Consider the following 21,594-nt stretch of genomic DNA (forward strand, 5'->3'; position numbering starts at 1 on the left):
TTGGCCTCGTCATCTGCTGTTTTTGAGAACTAGGCCTATATTTGCATCACAGTGCCACAGATGTGTGTTAATGGGCTGTGGCACAACAATTATATTGGCATTTGGTACCTGGCAAATAAGCAAAATAATATTTTGTTCCAGATCAATGATAGCCTTTAACTTGGCACTCCTTTATAAGATACTTCACAGAGACATGGACTTGGATCCTAACTTTTAGCTCTGTGAACCTCCTTCCATGAACAGTAGGGATGTCAGAGAATTCCGCCACGGATCCCAGTGAGGCTGGATTTATTAGAATCCGGCCCCCCGGAATCTGTGGCGGAACAGCCTCCCACCCCCGCCCCCCCATGAAATCTGCCCGTGGCGGAACTTGCCTGGGGCGGATGCAGCGGCAGCGGCAGCTCCACCAGCGGCAGCTCTGGCTCCACCGGCTGGTCTCCTGGCCGGCTGCAGCCAGGCTGCTATAGCCACCATTTGCATCCTTGCAGCCGTGATAGGCTACGTAAGTATTTACGTAGACTATCACGGCAAAGAGCAGGAACGCAAATGGCGGCCACTATGCCATTTGCACCCCTGCTCTTTGCCGTGATAGTCTACGTAAATATTTACGTAGCCTATCACGGCTGCCTGCAGGGACACAAATGGCAGCTGCTACAACGGCCACCATTTGTGGCCGCAGCAGCCCGGCCACGGCCGGAACTCCAGCTGCAGATGATCCTGGCCGGCGGCTCCACGGAGCCACCACAGAGCGGAGCCAGCCAGGACGGATTCCAGGGGGAGGGACAGAGTGCCTCCCCCCACTGCAGATGCCACTGCGCAGAGCCAGGTAAGGGATTTGTACTAGGGATGTAAGAAAGTGACTTACCTTTCACGGATTATGTTCATGATGGGGGGGAGGCATTCCATCCCTCCCTCTGGAATCCTGGCCGGGGGGGAGGCGCTCCGTTCCTCCCCCTGGAATCCTCGAACGGCCGGCTGTGCTCCGCGGCAGCTCTGCGGAGCAGCCGGCCAGGCCCGGCCAGGCCAAAGCCGTCCGCAGCTGGATTTCCGGCCGCGGAGGGCTCTGGGTATAAAAACAAAAACAAACCGCATTTGCAAATGGCGGTGGCTACGGCCGCTGCCATTTGCGTTCCTTCTTTTTGGCTGTCTTAATCTACGTAAATATTTATGTCGACTATGACGGTGAAAATCAAGGGGAACGCAAATAGCATAGCGGGCCCTATTTGCTTCCCTTTTTCATTCACCATTTTAGCCTACGTAAATCTTTATGTAGGCTAAAACGGTGAAACAAAAGGGGACAAATAGCGCCCTCTATGCTATTTGCGTTCCCCTTTATTTTCGCCATCATAGTCTACGTAAATATTTATGTAGATTAAGATGGTAAAAAGAAGGAACGCAAATGGCGGCAGCAGTAGCCGCCACCATTTGTGTACATGTTTTTTTTTTAAACCCACCCCCAACCATGACAGACTATGTAAAGATTTACGTAGCCTATCACGTCTTTTTTTTTCCTTTTTAAAAACCTAGCCATGATAGGCTACATAAATCTGTATGTAGCCTATCACGTCTTTTTTTTTTTTTCCACAAGCCTGGAAATGGCGGCGGCGGCAGCCGGTCGGAAGACCACCCGCCGTCGCTGAAGCTGCCGCCGGAGCCGCTGCCAGAGCCGCCGCTGCCTGGAAGATCCGCCCCAGGTAAGTCTTGTCCCGGGGGGGAACCGTGGGGGGGCAGGGGGCAGGTCGTTCTGCCACAGATTTCGGGGGGCTGAATGCACTGGCATTTGGCCTCACCGAGATCCGTGGCAGAATTCTCTGACATCCCTAATTCGTACATCCCTAATGAACAGAAGCATCTTCCATTCATAGAGCAAAATGTTAGGATCTAAGTCTTAAGATGTTATATGGAAACTTTAATCCTATACAAAATGACAGAACTGGCATGGCTTCTCTCTTTGCTGTTCCAACAACCTATAGGCCATTTCAGTGCTAACAACAAGTCAACAACAACAAAATGATGGAAAAATACATTGATTTTATATTCTCCAAACAACTTGCATCTTTTCCCCAAAATTCACTCACAAGAGAGACTTTTGCAAAGCAAAAAAAAAAAAAAAATTGAATTCAAAATAGAATTAAGTCATTAATCACCATTCAACCTGCAAATTGGAAATGCTTTCCAAACTTCAGGAAAGCATGCAAATTCATAATTAGCTAATATAAAATTAGCAATTTGGATTTATTTTCCTGATAATTTTGCTAGTTATGTTAACTGTTATGTTCCAGAACATTATTTTAGTGCTAATGAGAAAGTATTTTCTGCTATCGTATACATCAGCCTTACCCAGCCTGGTGCCCTCCATGAATTTACAGATTCATCCATGCAGGCCCAGGGTTTTGAGTAATTAGCTCTTCAAAGTCTGGGCTTGAATCCTTGTGCATTCGGCATGTTAGTGCTGAATTTGGGTTGCCACTGCTTTTTTCTGCCAGGCTCCTCATCTTTTATAGCTATTTGGCAGGCAGGTACAACATGGTCCTCTCCATGTTGGGAATATCTGTACTTATTGAATTTGGCCAGTGACTTTAAAAAAAAAAAGCGCGTACGCAAATGGCAGCCCCCATAGGGAGCCGCCATTCGCGTTCCTTATTTGGTCGCTGTAGTCTACGTAAATCTTTACGACGTAGACTACGGCGAAAATAAGGGCAACGCTTCTTGCGTTGCCCTTATTTTCGCTGTAGTCTACGTAAAGATTTACGTAGACTACAGCGACCAAATAAGGAACGCGAATGGCGGCTCCCTATGGGGGCTGCCATTTGCGTACGCGCTTTTTTTTTTAAAGTCACCCGTGATAGGCTATGTGACGATTAACGTAGCCTATCACGGCGGACTTTGCAGATCTAGCCGTGATAGGCTACGTAAATCATCACGTAGCCTATCACGGGGGCATTTTGTTTTTTTTTTAACTTTTTATTTCGCTGCCGGGCGAGGCGAGGCGCCTCCTCCCCGGCCTGAATTTCGGCCGGGCGAGGCGGGAAGCCTCCCCCCCGGCCTGAATTTCAGCCGGGCGAGGCAGGAAGCCTCCCCCCCTGGCCTGAACTTTGGGGGGAGCAGTGAAGCGCCTGCCCCCCACCGTGAAGCAAGCAAGTGACTTTCGTGCACCCCTAGGTTTTCTTAAGAAGTTACCCAAATTTTCAAATTAATTTATATTCAGGACAGAAAGGACTCGAGATTTAAAAAATTCGAATGTGGGAGAATGTGAAACTGACACATTTGTCAATCCAGGCCCCTGACTTTGAGTGCTTAGCTCTTCAAAGCCTCGGTTTGAATCCCTGTGTGTTCAGCCATGTTAGAACTAGGGATGGAGGAAAGGGACTTAACTGGTCCCGCAGCTTGCTTCACGGTGGGGGGAGGCGCCTCGGTTCTCCCCCCGAAATTCAGGCGAGGGGGGGGAGGCGCCCCGCCTCGCCCGGCCGAAATTTAGGCCAGGGGGGAGGCGCCCCATCCCTCGCCACCGAAATTCAGGCCGGGGAGGAGCGCCCCGTCTACCCGGCCGCGGAAAAAAGAAGGAAAGTAAAAAAAAAACCCCACACACACCCATGATAGGCTAGGTAACGATTTACGTAGCCTATCACGGCTAGATTTCCAAAGTCAGCCGTGATGGACATATATGCACTGTATATAAAATTTTAATGTGACTAATGGGAACTGGACAATTTGCAGTCCTCAAAGTGGTATCCCTCTGATTTCCAGTCCATGCATGGCACTGCATGATCTTGAAACATTGTGTTTGACTATGATTGACAACTGACAAGTAAAAAACTGGAAGGTAGATGGGACAATTCCACCCATGTGGCAAAAGGCTGGAAGGTAATGGGGGCAATTCCAGCCATGTGATCTTCATAGGCTTTTCACCAATGCTTTCTATGATTTATCATTACTGAGGTTACATCTTCAGGATTCTCTCTGTGTTCTTGCAGCTATTCTTATCTACCAAATTGAAGGGTGAATATGATTTTGCTCTGTATGATGCTTTATAGTACTTTCTTTTTAAAAATGTGTGCAGCGGCAGTCTCCTGCAGTAAACCGGATAAACGGGGCTCTGGAATCTAAAGAGACTACAAAGAATGATACATGAGAAAAATGACAAAGTTCAGAGTAGCTAGTCTTGTAGCGTATAATAGCTATAAAATAGAATAGAAGTTATCAGAAAGATCATATTAAAAGGAGATAAGTCTGAGCCAAAAGTTTCAATATATCAGCACCAGGGGGAAATATCACCAGTAAAAGCGCGCGAGCGTGCGCACACACACACACACACACACACACACACACAAGAAATAAGCCCCATGAATTTCCCAGAAATGCACTGATCCTTGCAATATATTGGAGCCATAACACTTGTAATTTACGTAAACCATCATGCCCAGATTCTCTTGACATGTGAAGAGTTGTGTAGCTATCTTGTGCGGCATTCAATCACGTAAGTGAAGCAAAGCGTGAAGAGGCAGTGCAATTTCGCCAAGTCTCTCAGTCCTTAAAATCAAGGGCTGAGTGGCTTTTTCGAAGGATCTGACTCTGCATAGAAAGGCAGACCTCTCATATTACCTTTTGCGATTGTTCTTTGGGGGAAGAGGGAGGGGTCGACTGGTAACTAGTTTTCTAAGGGAAAGCTATATGAATGCGGACTTCATTCAGGCCTGGAATGTTCTGCTTTACAGCAGGAAAGGTGCCTGGCTGGTACTCAAGAGAGTACAGTAGTTTACTTAATTCACCATTTAATGCAAGATCAGACCAGTGATTTTCACTTATAACTTGAACTTGGTGGTGAAAAGTTGCTGAAATGGGTTCAGTACAAAAGGACTTTTCAATATATATGATTTCGGGATGTACAAAACTCACTTAACTTTTCACAGAAACTTTCGCGGTGGGGGGAGGCACTCAGTCCCTCCCCCCAGAATCCTCGATGGGGGGGAGGTGATCCGGTCCTCCCCCCTGGAATCCTTGATGGCCGGCTCCGCTCCACGGCCAGGCCGCGGAGCAGCTGGCCAGGGCTGTCTGCAGCTGGATTTCCATCCACAGACAGGCTGCTGTGGACGCAAATGGTGGCCGCCGTAGCGACCGCCATTTACGTCCAGCCAAGCAGCCGTGATAGGCTATGTAAGAATTTACATAGCCTATCATGGCTAACACCCCCCCCAAAAAAAAACGGCGTACACAAATGGCAGCTATGGCAGCCGCCATTTGCATTTCCTATTTTTCACTGTTTTATCCTACGTAAATATTTGTGTAGGCAATTACGGCAAAAAAAGAGAAGCGCAAATAGCATAGTGGGTGCTATTTGCGTTCCTTTTTTCCACTGTAATTGCTTAAGTAAAAATTTACGTAAGCTAGAATGGTGGGGAAAAAAGGAATGCAAATAGCGCCCACTACGCTATTTGCATTCCCCTTTTTTTCACCGTAATTGCCTACGAAAATATTTACTTGGGCTAGAATGGTGAAAAATCGGGAATGCAAATGGCAGGCGCTGTAGCGGCCGCCATTTGCGTATGCTGTTTCTTTTTTTGGGGGGTAGCTGTGATAGGCTATGTAAGAATTTACATAGAATTTACATGTAAGAATTTACATGTAAGAATTTACATAGCCTATCACAGCTGCAAGGACGGCAATGGCAGCTGCAGCAGCCCGGCCACGGCCGGCCAGGAGACCAGCCGCCAGAGCTGCCACTGCCACTGCCAAATCCACCGCATCCGCCCCAGGTAAGTGCCATCCCGGGGGGATTCCACGGGGGGGGGCAGGGGGGCAGGAGGCCATTCCGCCATGGATTCCGGGGGGCCGGATTCTAACTGGAATCCATGGCAGAATTTTCTGCCATCCCTAATATGATTCAACATCCAAAATGGCTAAGTTCAGACACATCTAAAAGACAGCCATATGGCATGTCTTCATTGTTTATTTATCACTATTTATTAATGACAAATTATACTAGCTTTTTGTTAGAGACTGTCAAAGTGCTACACAATACTTTTTTTCTTTTTCTTTTCTTTTTTCTTTTTTTTACAACCCACAGAACTTTAAATAACCCTTTAAAATCTTAAAAGCAGAGCAACACAATTAGGAACAAGAGCAGTGATCAACACCAAAGCTAAGACAAATAGAAATGTCTTCAGTGCTTACTGAAAGGCAATTTAATTCCACCTGAGAAGGGAGTTCTCCAGGTGGGGTGCCACCACAGAAAAGGCTCTGTTCCCCTAAACCTTTATCAATGTGCATGGCACTTTATAGGAATAAAAAAAGAACAGGTCTCTTCCAATGAGTTTGCAGTCTGAAGTTCGACAATGGAGAAAAAATGGGGAAAGGAGATAGCCAGATAGGCAAGGATAACAAGGGATGAACCAGAAGAAATGCATATGATATCTAAATGGCTGGTTTGTGTCACAAGATGATCATATATACAATCCATAAATTGTAACAATCACAAATTCTTACACTTTCCCACCATGCTTACCACGAGAGACCAATTCACAGATTCCATGTTTGAGTGTGTGTGTTTTCACCAAATGAGTTATGTAATCTTGAAAGCCAGGTCTCTGTACAACTTAGTCATGGATTCAGAACCTTCCAGATCTTATGAGTGAGGTTTTCTCTTAGTTTTACAGAAATTCCACCCTTTCTAATAATGAGTAATTCATCTAATTAAAGTAGATAATTGTATTGTAATTGCATTAACATATATCTAATTGTTATTTTGCTTACACTGTGGGAGCACAAACACTTCACAGATTTCTAATTAAAATTTATGTAGGCAAATAACCAACATGAAATCTTAGTACACAGGTAGTCAGCTTGTTCATGCAATTTGGGTAGTAATAATGTACTTGAAAATGGAAATGAAATCTGTTTATGACACAGTGCAACAGTGCAGTCCTGATAGATCCTGATTAACAAGGATTTCACTCTCCAAACCCAAATCACAGCAAACATTTCAAGAAAAATTGTAATGACAGATATTATAGAGTCACTGGAGAAAGGAGCTCATTAATTTGGACTTCATGTGCTCAGAAAAAAACATTTTATGCCTGCCTATTTAATATTTTTTTAAATTAAAAAATTGCTTGTATTGAACAGGATGGGTGATATTTAAAGGCTACAATTTTGAGTACCTAAATATTGATTTATTCCTGTTCATTGTAATTATTCTGTTTCTGTTCTCACTTAATCAGTTTGTATTAATGTTTGATAAAGGGCAGCAACACTTTTTAGTTGTAGAAACACTAATGTTAAAACATTAATTAGATAGACTGGGTGGTCTTGTTCCTTGACTCAAATGTCCGTCCAGTTAAAAACATAGGGAATAGGGGTGTATGAAACCCACTTACCATTCCGGTCTGGGCATCCACAGGGTGGGGGGAGGTGATCTGTCCCTCCCCCTGGAATCCTGCCTGGCCAGCTCCGCTCTGTGGTGAGTCCACAGAGCCGCTGGCTGGGCCCATCCACAGCCGGACTTCCGTCTGCTGCTGGGATGCGGCCGCATATGGCGTCTGGAGTAGGGGATGCCATTTGCATCCCTGCTCTTTTCGGTGATAGGCTACGTAAATATTTATGTAGCCTATCACCGAAAAGAGCAGGGACACAAATGGCGTCCCCTACGCCGGACGCCATTTGCGGCCGCAGTCCGGGGCAGTGGACGGACAGCAGCAGCGGACGGACCCGGACCGGCCGGCAGCAGGTAGGGTCTGTCCGGGGAGGATTTGGGGTGGGGGGAGTAGTCCATTCCGCCACAGACTCCGCGGGGGGGGGGATTCTAAAGAATCTGGCCTCATTGGAGTCCGTGGTGGATTTCTCCACCATCCCTAATAGGGAAACTTTTTTTTGATGAATCAGATTATCTTTCTAGCCCAGGGGTGGGCCACTTGTGGTGCTCCAGATGTTTCGGCCTACAACTCCCTTCAGCCCTAGCCAGCATAGCCAACAGTGAAGGATCATGGGACTTGTAGGCCAAAACATTGGAGGTCCACAAGTTGCCTACCCCTGTTGTAGCCCATTATCCCCACCTCCAATAGTGAATATTTCTGGGTGCCTTAAGAAAGTATATATCAGCATAGGATGTCTATGCAGAATTCCACTACAATATCTGTCATTTCAGAGTATCTTTAGAAAGATGTATGCCTTGTTTAATAGCCAGTTATATTTCTACCATCCTTAAGTTCTCTGTTCTAGGAATAACTGGAGGAGATGCTATTCATTGCTTTCCCTTTTAGTATCATGAGATCTTTTGGGAATAAGTGTCTTCCCACCAGAATAAAGATGTGAGGCATATTTTTGGAGAAAAGGCTCACAACTTCAGGATCTGCAATAGGAATAAATTTAGTATAGTATATACAAACTGTTGTGTAGCTTGGCAATCCCACCTGGCTCAAGGTGCCAGATCAATCAGGAGCTGATCTGGGCTTTCACTGCCTGCCCACCATGAAGGTCAGTATTCAAAGGCCTAGAGGCCCACAGGGCTCAAGAGCTGCTCCCCTCCCTCCATCCCCTGAATCCAGCTGGCAATGACAGGTAGGAAGTGTTAGTGACCCTTTGTCTTGCAGGTGCCTCAGCAGCCAGATCTATACCATGTGTCACATCATTATGATCCCATCATGGTAACACTATATCCCTCTTGTGCATTTATACCTCATAGGACACACAATGACACTTGTTGCGGATAAAGTGGAATAAAAATCAGGAAATAGCACTGATGGTGGTATATCAAATGTGTAAGGTGGCCCTACAGTTATCAGTGCACTTCAATACTGTTATAAAGCAGCAGTGTAGATCTAGCCAGCGTGCTCACCAGGGTAGCTTATTTTGCCTGCACTACCTGCCCAAATGAGACCAAATTAAAACAAGCCATGTTGCCACCACCTAAGGTATCTAAAACAGTGTGGAGTAAGCAAAGAAGATGCATCCAAAGAGCTAACTGGGACACACCCCAAAATTCCTATTCAGCTCCCAGACTAGGTGACTAGCAAGTCCAGCACTGCTGCCTGGGAAGGGTGGGTGGGTAGCTGCAAGAATGAAGAAGCCACGGGAAGGGTGGGATTGCTATAGGAAGATTAGGTGTGCATCACTCCCTCTATTTCCTATGCATTTCCTCTTCCATGACTCCCCTATGCCCAAGGACAAATCCTCCCCTGAGTGGGCAAGTAGAGGTTTGACATGCCTTACTTCAATTGGAGCACACAAAAAGCTTTGGCCTCTTTCAGGACATGCTCAGGAGGGAGATTTGTGCATCGCTGGCTAATTGGTTGAACTTGGCTATTGGCTAATTGATTGTTTTCCCTTTTGTCACAACTTTTGTGGAAGGACCAGTGTAGTGGTGGGGAAATACCACCACCACCACATGAGAGAGAAAGAGAGAGAGAGAGAGAGAGAGAGAGAGGACTGGAAGATGCATGGGTGAACATCTCAGCTGAGATTATGATAGCAGGATACCTATAAAGCTGGAACAGTTCATGACTGGGTCTGCTACCTGTGGTAGTGAAGGTATAGTACAACTTCAACAACTACATGCAGTTAGGGATGAATGACAAATTTGTTTCAGACTTTCAATTTGTTTTTGATCAGGATTTATCCAGTGTCCACCTTCCATACAGAACAGGGACTCAAGATGTAGTCTAGGGTCAAAGTCTGTACATTTCTAACCTTACAATGTGATTCGCAGACCCAAAAAAAAGCATTCAACAGCATGCGTACATGAAAAATGTGTACTTTTGAAAAATGCACTCAAATATGCTTTAATCAATGGAAGAAGAATGAGTACATTTCAAAGATGTGCACAACTGATGTGTACTTTTGAAAGAATACACATGAAACTATGCATGGATTTTCATGAGAAAAGAAAAGAAAACAAAGCTCACAGGCTTGAGTCAGAACAAGCGTCGAGATGGAATTCAGAGAATTTCAGTGAACTCAAGTTTTGCTGATTGACGCATTCCTACATGCTGAGAACCAGCCTCACACCAGTCTCCCTGTACAAATGGCAGAGCTTAGAATTCATTAGGCATAGCTGCCGGGTCAGCTGACTTGCGCCAAAGTGACATCTCTCATGCTGTCCCTGACTATCTGCCTGGGCGTTTGGTCACTGCTAGTCTTAAGTGTTTCCCCTTATGTATGCCATGTTCCTTTAATAGTTTAATCCCACTTTCTAGCTTCCAGTTTTTCCTTCCTCCCTGTAAGTGGATCGTTTTGGATTCTTCAAGTCCAGATATACATCATAATGCATATGTCTTTCTGCATGCAAATTCTGCGTGCAGTGCCCAATACAGCAAGAGAATCCATGCACAAAAACCAGCTTCCACATGTGGATAATCTTCCTCAAACAGACTGACTAAGACAGCTGTGGTCGCCTTGGTGGATGACTATGCTGGGAACTGGACAGGGGGGAGGGTGTTCCTGTTATTTCTGCTGGATTTCTCAGTGGCATTCAATACCATCGACCATGGTATTCTTTTGGGACGCCTAACTGGGATGGGACTTGGGGGTACTGTTTTACAGTGGCTCTATTCCTTCCTAGCAGGGCAAACTCAGAAGGTGGTGTTGGGGGATTCCTGTTCAACTCTGTGGCCGTTAGCTTGCAGGGTCCCTCAGGGTTCTGTTCTGTCTCCCATGCTATTCAGTATCTACATGAAACTGCTGGGAGAGGTCGTCCAGAGTTTTGGAGTTCGGTGCCACCAATATGCTGATGACGCCCACCTCAACTACTCCTTTCCACCAGATTCCAAGGAAGCTGTTTCTGTCCTTAACCAGTTTTGGCATCAGTAATGGACTGGATGAGGAAGAACAAATTGAACTTAATCCAGACAAGACAGAGGTACTCCTGATCAGTCAAAAGGCAGACCATGGAACAGGGATTCAGCCTGTGTTGGCTGGGGTTACACTCCCTCTGAAGATTCAGGTTTGCGGTTTAGGGGTGCTCCTGGATTCAGCCCTAAGCCTGGATACTCAGGTTTCAGTGGTGGCCAGGAGTGCTTTTGCACAGATAAAAATAGTGCGCCAACTGCACCCGTTCCTGGAGATGTCTGATCTGGCCACGGTGACACATGCCTTAGTTACATCCTGTTTGGATTATTGCAATGCACTCTACATTGGACTGCCTATGAAGAGTGTTCAGAAACTGCAGTTGGTTCAAAGAGCTGCTGGCTGCCAGACTGTTGACTGGGGCTGGTTACAGGGAGCATGCCACTCCCTTGTTAAAACAGCTTCACTGGCTTCCAGTCTGTTTCCGGGCACAATTCAAAGTGCTGGTCATGACCTATAAAGCCCTATATGGCTCCGGTCCAGGTTCTCTGAAAGTTCATATCCTCCCTTATGAACCTGCCTGTGTCCTGAGATCTTCTGGGGAGGCCCTTCTCTCAGTCCCACCACTGTCACTGGCACATTTGGTGGGAACCCGGAAGAAGGCCTTCTCGGTGGCTGCCCCATGACTGTGGAACACCATTCCCATGACTGTGGAACACCGTTCCCAGGGAGGCTAGGATGGCTCCCTCCTTGATGTGTTCCTGGAGGCAGACTAAAATGTTCTTGTTCCAGCAGGCCTTTGGGACATAGTTGGAACCTGGGGGTAAGCTGCTAAAATGCTGTTTTAAAATGCTGTTTTAATGTTTTAATATAATTTTAATTGTATTGTTGTTTAGTTTATATTTTAACTTTTGTATATTTTCATATGTTTTAATTGTATATGCTTTAATTTTTGTAAGCTGCCTTGTGTCCCAGTACTGGAAAAAGGCAGGGTATAAATATAATATTAATAATAATAATAATAATAATAATAATAATATGCAAAATAGAAATTTCACATCTATAGTGAAAATCAATCCAAATGTGACACAGGAAAGACTACTATAGCTATATGCATGTTTTTAAAAAGGAATTTCTAGATAAATCTAATACAAAATGAAATCAGAATATTAAATATTTTCCACTAAAAAACAAAAACCAACTGCAACTTCTAATGCAACTGGTCAGGCTGAAAATTGCAAGGGAGGGGGGTGTACAAAGCTAGCAATCCTTTTAAAGGTATTTGACTAAACAAACTACCAAGATTGCAAATGATCTTCAGGTAACAGGTTTACACTTTTTAACCATACATTTAATCATAATTAGCCTGGCACAAATCCCAGACTAACAGGTGTTTGTCCCTCACTTGGAGCTGGAGATTATTGCCGACTTGGCCCACCTCCAATGACTTCCTACGGTCTTCCACCTTGTGTTCAAATTAGCCTGTCAGCCTAATTTATATTGTCCTAAAAGTACAGTATAAGATTACGTGGTGCCAATCAGGATATGTCTATATCTATCTATATCTATATCTATATCTATATCTATATCTATATCTATATCTGTATGATGGGTAGAGTAACAACGGAGTAATTTCAAAATATATTTAGTACTAAACGTTTTGGCTTCCACCCTCATCAGTAGTTGTGACATTAAATGGATACCAAGAGTGGCAATTTTGAATGCTGGGAGATGAAAATTCCTAAGAAGAAAACAAACAAACCGACAGTGGTATAAAGCTCGTGAATTCATTGTCCTGCAGATTATGGCCATACAGACTAAGAGCTCTGAGTCTGTCGAAAATTCTCCTTTTGGTCAAGCATGTCAGTTTGTTCAACTGGAAGCAATTGTGAGTCTGAGAGACTTACAGTTAGCTGATGTGCTAAAATATTTTTCAACAGGCTGGTCTAGTTGTTTAATAAGAATTGCAGATTTGTGGTTACAGAATCTTGTTCTTAGGTCCGTTGTAGTTGTTCCTACATAGTGCATGCAACATTTGGGGGGGGGGTGTAGTGCTGTGCCGAAAATTCTTCCTACATTTTTTCGACTGTTCTCATTCAATTTGATAGAAGAGAAATAGTTTTTGAAAATAAATTCAATGGTGAAGAAATTTCAGATAAATTCTCATGGGCTGGGTGTGGGTTTCTTGGGCTTACATTACTTAGGAGGTGGCCGAGGAGTGAGCACAAGTGTCCTGTTTTCATTGTGCAATCATCTCTCTGGCTTTCTGTAGCCTCCTCAGCTTCCTACACTTCAATGAAATCCCAGTTTAAGGCACCATGAGGTAATTCCTCCCATATGGCTTTTTCAGATCGGGATGTGATATGCAGGCAGCCTGGGAGGCTAGCTGTGATTCGTTACACTCAAAAATAGATTCTAAAATATCCTGAATGAGGCAAAACAATGGAAGCCCCCTTCATGTGGGAGAAAACTTTCAGGAAATCGGAAGACAGATTTTGGCAGCGCACTAACTCCACCTCATCCCTGGAGCTACACACAACACTGCATTGCAGTAGATGCAAACTGGGGGCCAGCCTGCCAAGACAGTTGATGCTGTTGCAGCACAAAAGCATGCCAAACCTTACCAAAATTAAAGAAGCTGTGCTACAAGCCCTGTCAATGGGGAGCCCTACCTGGGAGAAACTGTTGAGAATTTCTCTTCCTGGAGAAATTTGGTGAAATTGTCTCCCAAATTCCTCTGCCCACAGATAAGGTGGAGAATTTCAAGAAGCCATTTGCACACAGCTCTAGGTGGTTTTTGTGTGTTTTTTACATTTAATTCAATAAGTCACATTAGTGGAAATGCATGCTGCTGATTGTCCAATTAAATACATTTTGTTAGTAGCCATGCTCTTAAAAGAAGTAGTTTCTTGAAGGTAACTGCAGGTAACACAACAGGCTGTTTTACGGGCTGATTTTACGGGGTGTGATCCTGGGTTGCAAACGTCTTGTTTAAGTGCTGCTTTAACTAGTAATTTACATAAATTGGGTGACTTTCTGAATGTGATGCATGGTGGAGAATTAATGTCTTCTGTTAAATGAGCACAATAGGATATAATAGGGTAACTATCTTTCACAAACTGATGGTAGTGAGGGGCAGCAGGATGGTACTTCACAACAAATGAAATGCAATTTTGTTTCAATGGGTTAGCCTTTGCTTCATAATGGAGGCACCTCTGGATATTACTGATGCTTGACTGATATTGTAATCAATTATATAGATATAGATATAGATATAGATATAGATATAGGTATCTGAGCACTGCCTTGAGTGGGGGACTTCAGAAGTTCAGGCTTTTCCCATCTGTTCTGTAACTGAGACATGGCCACCTCTGCTCAAAACAACAGCAAGTAAAGCTGAAGTACAGAACTGGAATGTAGGTCCTATCAGTTTTTGGCATGAGAGGTATCACATTTCAGGGTGATGGTTCCAATGGGAAATAGGCCTCAAGGTGGGGAAAAAGCCATGCAGCTTGGCAGATACACACTAGGGGAAAGTCTGAGGACATACATAATGGTAGCATTTATGAAGTCACATTTTCAGCAAAGTTGTAACAACTCCTGACCAAAGCATTTGCTTAATTAGAGTCTAAAAATTGAATACTTGTGCTTTTGTGATGGTTTCTGAACAGCAACACTCCAGTAATGATTGTTTAGAAAACAGCTTTATTATTACTATACCATAAAACTACCATTTAGAAATATGCTTACCCTTCCAGTAGGAAGGTCTTCCCCTGACAGTTTGAAATCCTGTGTCATCAGTTTTGCCTCCCCCACAACCCCACATTCACACACATACACCCCGGCAATGCATCCCATTCTTTAGTCTGCCAAGGCTAAAAAGTATGTCTCACAAATCAGGATTAAGTACGGCATGTGCTGAGCTATGGAAGCCAGCAGATTCTCTGGAGCTGGCACTTGGGGAAATCCTATTTCCTGCTGACTGGAGTCTGAAAGTGAAAGAAGCAATGAAAAAAAGAGAGAGGCAAATTTCACATAGGGAGTGTTTTCTGTTTTCCATTACGTTTAGCACTAGAAGGATCCAGGCTAAGAAACTCTTGGAACTCTGCTAATATTTTCCAATCTTATGAACTTTAAACTTTGTCTAAATTCACTGTTGTTAATGTAGACATTGATTTCAAATGGCTGCTATGCAAAAAGGTGGCAATATGAAGAGGCATATGAATAATTATTCTGTAGACAGTCTTTCATTTCATTTATCCCTAAGGGAAAATAATAACTATCTTATTAAACCACCATGTAAGTTAACACATATCCATCTTCCCTTTTCTGCATATACTTCCCTCCTCACCTTTCCCATTAACCATAGAGAAGAAGAAAATGCTGATAAAATTGCACATTTAAGTCTAGTTTTAGTTTACACTGTTATGCTAGCACTGAAATTCTCATGGTTATGTAAACCTCACATTTCCTAGGTGATTTCCAAGTGCACTTATAGGTTGAAATGTACTCATCATATTCTGAGCTGTTACAAAATTGTTTGATTACAGCCATTACAATTTTGTAATATAGGGTAATGAGAAAGAATGCTAACATTTAATACACTTATTCTTGCAAGACATTATGCATTCCTCTGAAGAACAGAGCAAGAAGCTTTCAGAGATCAATGCTTCACATGAGAGAGTTCATTACACAAAGAAACACACCCTGTTTGTCTTATTAGGTCATACTAGATGAAACTGCTGACCAAGAGTATCTGGGAATACAACACCTGATGGAGTGAAAGCAACTAATTCCCTGGGTTGGAACCAATGTGGCATGAGTGAACATCTGCTCATGCAATGGGATTTCCCTGTGCTCTCCTCCTCCCTACAGGCCCTGTGCGCTCCAAATGTGTTCCAGAAGGTCCTCCAACCCTCAGGAACAGATTTGGTGGGGCAAGGGGCTGCAGGGGACAGAACATTTCAACCAATGGTTTTTTCTTCTACTGGAAGAATGACACCATTGGATCCAACCTCCTAGGCCTTACTCAGATTTCTGTCACCTGAGGATAGTTACTGGTAAGAATCTCCATGTTCAAATATGAATAAAGTTGGCACAGAAATCCTTGGTGGCTCCTTCACAGATCCAGAAGTCTTCCATGGCATATGTCTTTAAACTGATGGATGACTGTTCATACAGAACCCTGTGGTTATGTCTACAAAGTGCCAGTGAGGGATGGCAGAGGAATCCATCCAGGGAGTCAAGTTTGCTGAGCTTTTGGCAGCTTGACCCCCCCTCCCAGATCCCGGGAGGGAGAAGGAGAGACTCGTGCACAGTGACTCCACCACTGTGCGCAAATGTCTCCTTTTCTCTCATGGACCCCGGGAGAGAGGAGGAGACATTTGCGCATAGCAGGGTCACTGTGCGCGAGTATATCCTTCCTCCTCCCATGGCCCAGGATGGAGAAGGAGATACTCACACATAGCGACCTTGCCACCAGCTTCTTGCACAAGTCTTCTCCCTTCTGGGCTGGGGGCCCTGGGAGGCTGGAGTCCACAAGTCCCAACAGGGAGCCCACAGCTCAGGGGAAATCCATTGATCCCCAAGAGGGCCAGAGTTCCCCATGCTGGACATCCCTAGTCTCTACACATATACACCACACTCCATGAAATTGGCAACCCTGCTTTTTTAGGGTACATCATGTGAAGCACTGCATAAGTGTGCGGGCATATTACAGATGTCCCCACAAATGCATGTACAGTGGAGGGTGGATCCTGTTACCTCCCACCATACACATGTTAATTGTGTATGTGAAGACTGAGCCCTGTTTTGTGAAGAGAGCTAGAATTATTTGGAAAACTGTTTTAGCGTTGTGTTGGAGATAACCAGAGGCTAGGGATGAGCGAGAATTTAATTTTGGTTCCATTTTGATAAGAATTTACCAACATGTGCAAAGTTCTCTATGTTCAGGACAAAGCAAGAACAAAACATTTAGATTAAACCAATTTGAATGTGGGAGGAAATGAAACAGATTCATCTACCAAGGCCCAGGGCTTTGAGTGCATTGTTCTTAAAAGTCTCAGTTTGAATTAAGTTATGTTAGTGCTGAATTAGAATTGTCAACTCTTTATTTCTGACAGGCTCATCTTTAACAGCTACACGGCAGGCAGGCAGATCATGGTCCACTCCGTGCTGGGAACACTTGTACATATTGGACTTGGCTGGTAGAGATAGGTGAAAATTTTGTTTCAGTTCGTCTTTGAGAAATTAATCAAAATTCACAAAGTCCATAGCTGGGAGACAAAAAATTGAGATTTTAAAAATCCAAATGTGGAAAAAAGCAAAACTGACAGAATTGGCCTTCTGTACTAGAGGACGCATTTTGCATTGTACTGCTGTATATTTTAAATGATATTGTGCTATTTTTTCAGTATGGCTACTTGTTCAAAGGGAACAGTTAATTCCCATAATTAAAAGGGAAACTTTTAAAATGTTCATGATGTTGTCACATGAATTTTGAATTTGAAATGTTTACCTCAACGTTCAGAATTCAAACACTTCAATATGTTGGCATATCTTATTTTTATTTTGTCAGGTATCAAATATTAAATACTGTTGAATACTGTCAATCAAATACTAATAAATATTTCCACAGCAGGCAGCTATCAAAACAGTCAAACACTCAGTTCCATTACTTGTCAGCTACTGAGTACTATAAAATATTGATTTCAGTCTTTGAAATTTTACTTTGATATTGGATTTCAAATAACACCAGCTGTCAAAACAATATTAAAAAAACTATTAAATATTTGGCAAAAATTCAGAGAATACCAAGTGCATAGATACTATTAATTTAATATTTACACTACTTTTATACTGCTTAATATCCTAAGATCTCTAAATGGATATATATATATATATATATATAGAGAGAGAGAGAGAGAGAGAGTATAGAATCATAGAATCATAGAATCATAGAATCATAGAATAGTAGGGTTGGAAGGGGCCTACAAGGCCATCAGGTCCAACCCCCTGGTCAATGCAGGAATGGTTTATATAAAACCAGTATAAAACAGTGAAAGAACAATAAAAAGAGGAAATACTTAAAAGCATTACAACAAGACAATCACATAACAGAGCAATGTCATAGTCCATTTCCAGTCAGGGAAAGCCTGCATAAACAAATATGTCTTCAAGAGGCATTTAAGGCTCAACACATTTCTGCCTTTCGTACAATGCATGGGAGGGTATTCCAGGTGGGTGCTACTACCAAGAATGCAGTGACTACAGAAAAGAATATTTATAAAGGAATTAATTTCAGTTCTGTCTCTAATGATCTGTTACCCCCCCCCCAAAAAAAAGGACACAGTCCATGAGAAAAATGCCAAAACCCACAGTTGGACTATACGTTTTGTTAAGACTAATCAAAATGTCACAAAATAATAAGCAAGCTTTTGATTGTCAAGCAAAAAGGGGGAAGGTGGGGGGGGAGCTGGCTTGATTTGAAGCCACGATATCTAGATTTAGTTACAGACTGAAGATGGTATGTAGGAGGAGAAAGTAGACTAAGGGTGCAATCCTGTGAGGATAGGAGGCTGCCTCTGAACTCGGAGGTGACCGCCTATCCAATGCAGGGCAGGAGATGCACAGAGGGGATGGTTCCCTCCTCACTTCTCCTGCCCTGCATTTTCAGCTAGACAGCCGATTGCGGCTGTCTAGCTGCAGGAGGGTGGAGCAGGGGAAGAAGCTGCCAAACGACACATAGGATGTGTCATACCGGCATTTCCGCCCAGAAGCCCCCTCGGAATGCCCCGTTTTGGCTGCCCAACATTCCTCTTGTGAGCGTGGAGCACGGGGCTGTTCCGCACTGCTTGCGAGGCAGCACAGAAGGGGGTGGAGGTCGGTTCTTTGGAAACTGACCTCGGAATGCGGGCTCTGATGTCGGTTCCCAGAAACCCACATATCCTATGGCCATCTAGCCTCTGACTAGTAGCCATAGGATTGCTCCCTCCCAGTGCAATCCTATGGATGTCTCTTTATAAGTAAGTCCCACTGAATTAAATGGTTCTTACTCATAGATAAAGGGGTATAGGATTGCAGCCTTAATTAGCTTAAACTCTACTTGGTGCTATGCAGATTTTGGATTGCACCTAGCTAGGCGCAACCCCCCCCCCCCAATAAACAGTGGTGGGCAGGACGGGGACCTTTAGCTTCCAGATAAATTATTACCAATTATTGTTATTAAGTTAAAACTCATTTTACCTATCATAAAGAGGTAGACTGCTTCCCCTCACTGATATCCCCTCAGCTACATCCCTATGAGAGTTGGATCTCTACTTGCAGTTAATTAAAAAATAATGAGGTTATTTCACCTTGATTCTAATAAACTCTATCTTACTGTACATAAAGGAAATTATTATGTGCTTCTTTTGCTGCAGTATTTTGAAAGCCCAAGGGAGGTTCAACTAATACCTTCAGATGAGAGGCAATAAAATCAGGTTTTGACTGAGTAAAGCCCAACAATGATGGCCCTAACAGCCAATACCATTCTTCAAGTCAAACCCGACAGAGCCTATTACCTTGATTTGGCTGTATACCCACAGTCATATTATGGGCTATATACAAGTAGATGATTGAATGCGAAAAATACTTCTATCAAGGGGAAAAAATGGGATTTTGGGACCTGAGTGCTTGTCCATTAGTGACATAAAGTGCTGACAAGCAGAACAAACAGTGAGAAATGTAATGTCAAGGCCTCTGGAGAAATGAAGTTTCATAACTTCACTAGAGTTGATGGATGGGTAATGATGACATTTTCAAGTGTAAGTATATACAGTATTAGGCACTGTGAGGCTTTCTTGAGAAGTAAATTGCTGTTTTGGAGCTCAAAGTAAGTAGAAGGTGATGCAATTTGTTGTATACCAAAATGCATCTATTTTTATACATAGCTAATATGCCACCTCTCCCCAATACAGCAATGTATTTCACCTTTCTGTACTTTAAGAGGTAACATTAAAATTCTCTCAGACAGCAGAAATGCTGTCAAGAATTCTTCGGTATCAAAGACCTAGAAATCTGATATTAACAGCTTTCTAAATATGACACAAACAATATATCAATTTGGTAATTACTTTGGAAGAAAAGTTTTGCTTTCAAAAAATGCATGCAAGCGACCAGGTGTTTTCTAACAAAGAAATAATCCCAGGTTTCTATTAAAGGTAACCCACCTCATCCACCTTAGATTACGGGGCTGTTACAGTCATCTTTAAACCAATCAACTATGAAGGAATTAGATGTCACAAAATTATATCTTATCCGATAAAACAGATTGTGGACAAACTAATGGCCAGGGCATGCTTTTTTTGCCCATTCTGGCTTCAGACTCTTTCCCTCAGGCTCATCACCCCTCACCTCAAGGACCTTAGGATCACAGTGTAGTTAAGCTATTTGTAAGAGGCTTAAGGAAGAGGCTCTTGTGTGAGTTCTAAGAATTATAAGAACTTCTCCCCTTTGAGAATCTGTGGAGTTCAGTAACACTCTGAAAAAAGGCAAGCACAAAATTCAATTCACTATTTTGTTCTTGAGTAATTATCACACCCAATAAACATCAAGAAATCAGTGTGACTGTTCACATGCCTTTCTTCATATATTATTATACAATAGAGATGGTTTTCTTTCTTAGATAGCTTTACAAGGGAGGGTAACTATTTTCCTCTGTAGATCAGTGCTCAACATGGAGTGGGATGCCATCCTACTTCTTTTTGGGAGGACATAATTGAGTCTGGCCTGACCACACCACTTCCTTTTTTTCTACCACTCTGAAATCCTTCAAAACTAACTCACTTGCTTTTTTCCACTGCTTTAGATATGGCAAGATTATCTATCTAATCTTAAAGTGGGCCTAGTTCAAGGCTTTTAATGTTAGCTTTTCCTCTGAAGTTAAACAAGTGGCCCTCATTTCAACATGTTTTGAAATGCAGGTCAAGAAGTAGACTAGAGCCAGGGAGGAGAGTTGCTGTGGTCAGTAGGAACCAGTGGAGGCTGGTGGCTCTCATTTCAGTGGCGCTGTGATCCACTCTGGGTTTCAGTCAGAACCAGCCAGAATTCTAAAGGATCTATCCAAAGTCCTAACCCATTTTGGGGACAGGGTTCAGCATCTTGGATAGCTTCTTTAGAATTTTGACTGGCTTTGACTGAAACCTAGAGCTGATTCACAGCCCCACTGAAATCAGAGCCACCAGTCTCCACTAGTAGGAACTCTCTCTTCCTCTCCAGGCTTCCTGCTCTCTTGAATGCCTGTCTGTTTGTTCATTTATATATATGAAGCTTTTTATTAGATTTCTAACACAGAGAAATCTCAAGCACATTGTTCAATCATACATACAGACTTACACACACATACACTCACAGAAGACAACAGGGGAACTGGAGACTGCACTCAGAATGGAACACATCTTGCTAGCAAAATCTATACATCTGACATGTGCACACAAATAATGCATCCGCTACTTGCCCTTTAGATCATTTCCTATCCTGGCTTGTGAAATGTGCCAGAGCTGGACTGGATCTCTGGATCTCTGAGGTGGTAAATGCCTCCTTGAGGGATGATGAGTTCCCCACAGCTTTGAAAGAAGCTGTGCTGAGACCCTTGCTGGAGAAACCACATTTAGATCCAATGGTTCCAGATCATTACCGCCCTGTGTCAAATTTGCCATTCTTGGGAGAGGTGCTGGAGCATGTGATGGCTTCACAACTCCAAGCTGTTTTGGATGAAACTGATTATTTAGATGTATTCTAATCAGGTTTTAGGCCTGGTTATGGGATAGAGACAGCCTT

The sequence above is a fragment of the Heloderma suspectum genome, chromosome 1, assembly GCF_057233095.1.
Source record: "Heloderma suspectum isolate Gila_16-S chromosome 1, 16-S_ref, whole genome shotgun sequence".
NCBI lineage: Eukaryota > Metazoa > Chordata > Lepidosauria > Squamata > Helodermatidae > Heloderma > Heloderma suspectum.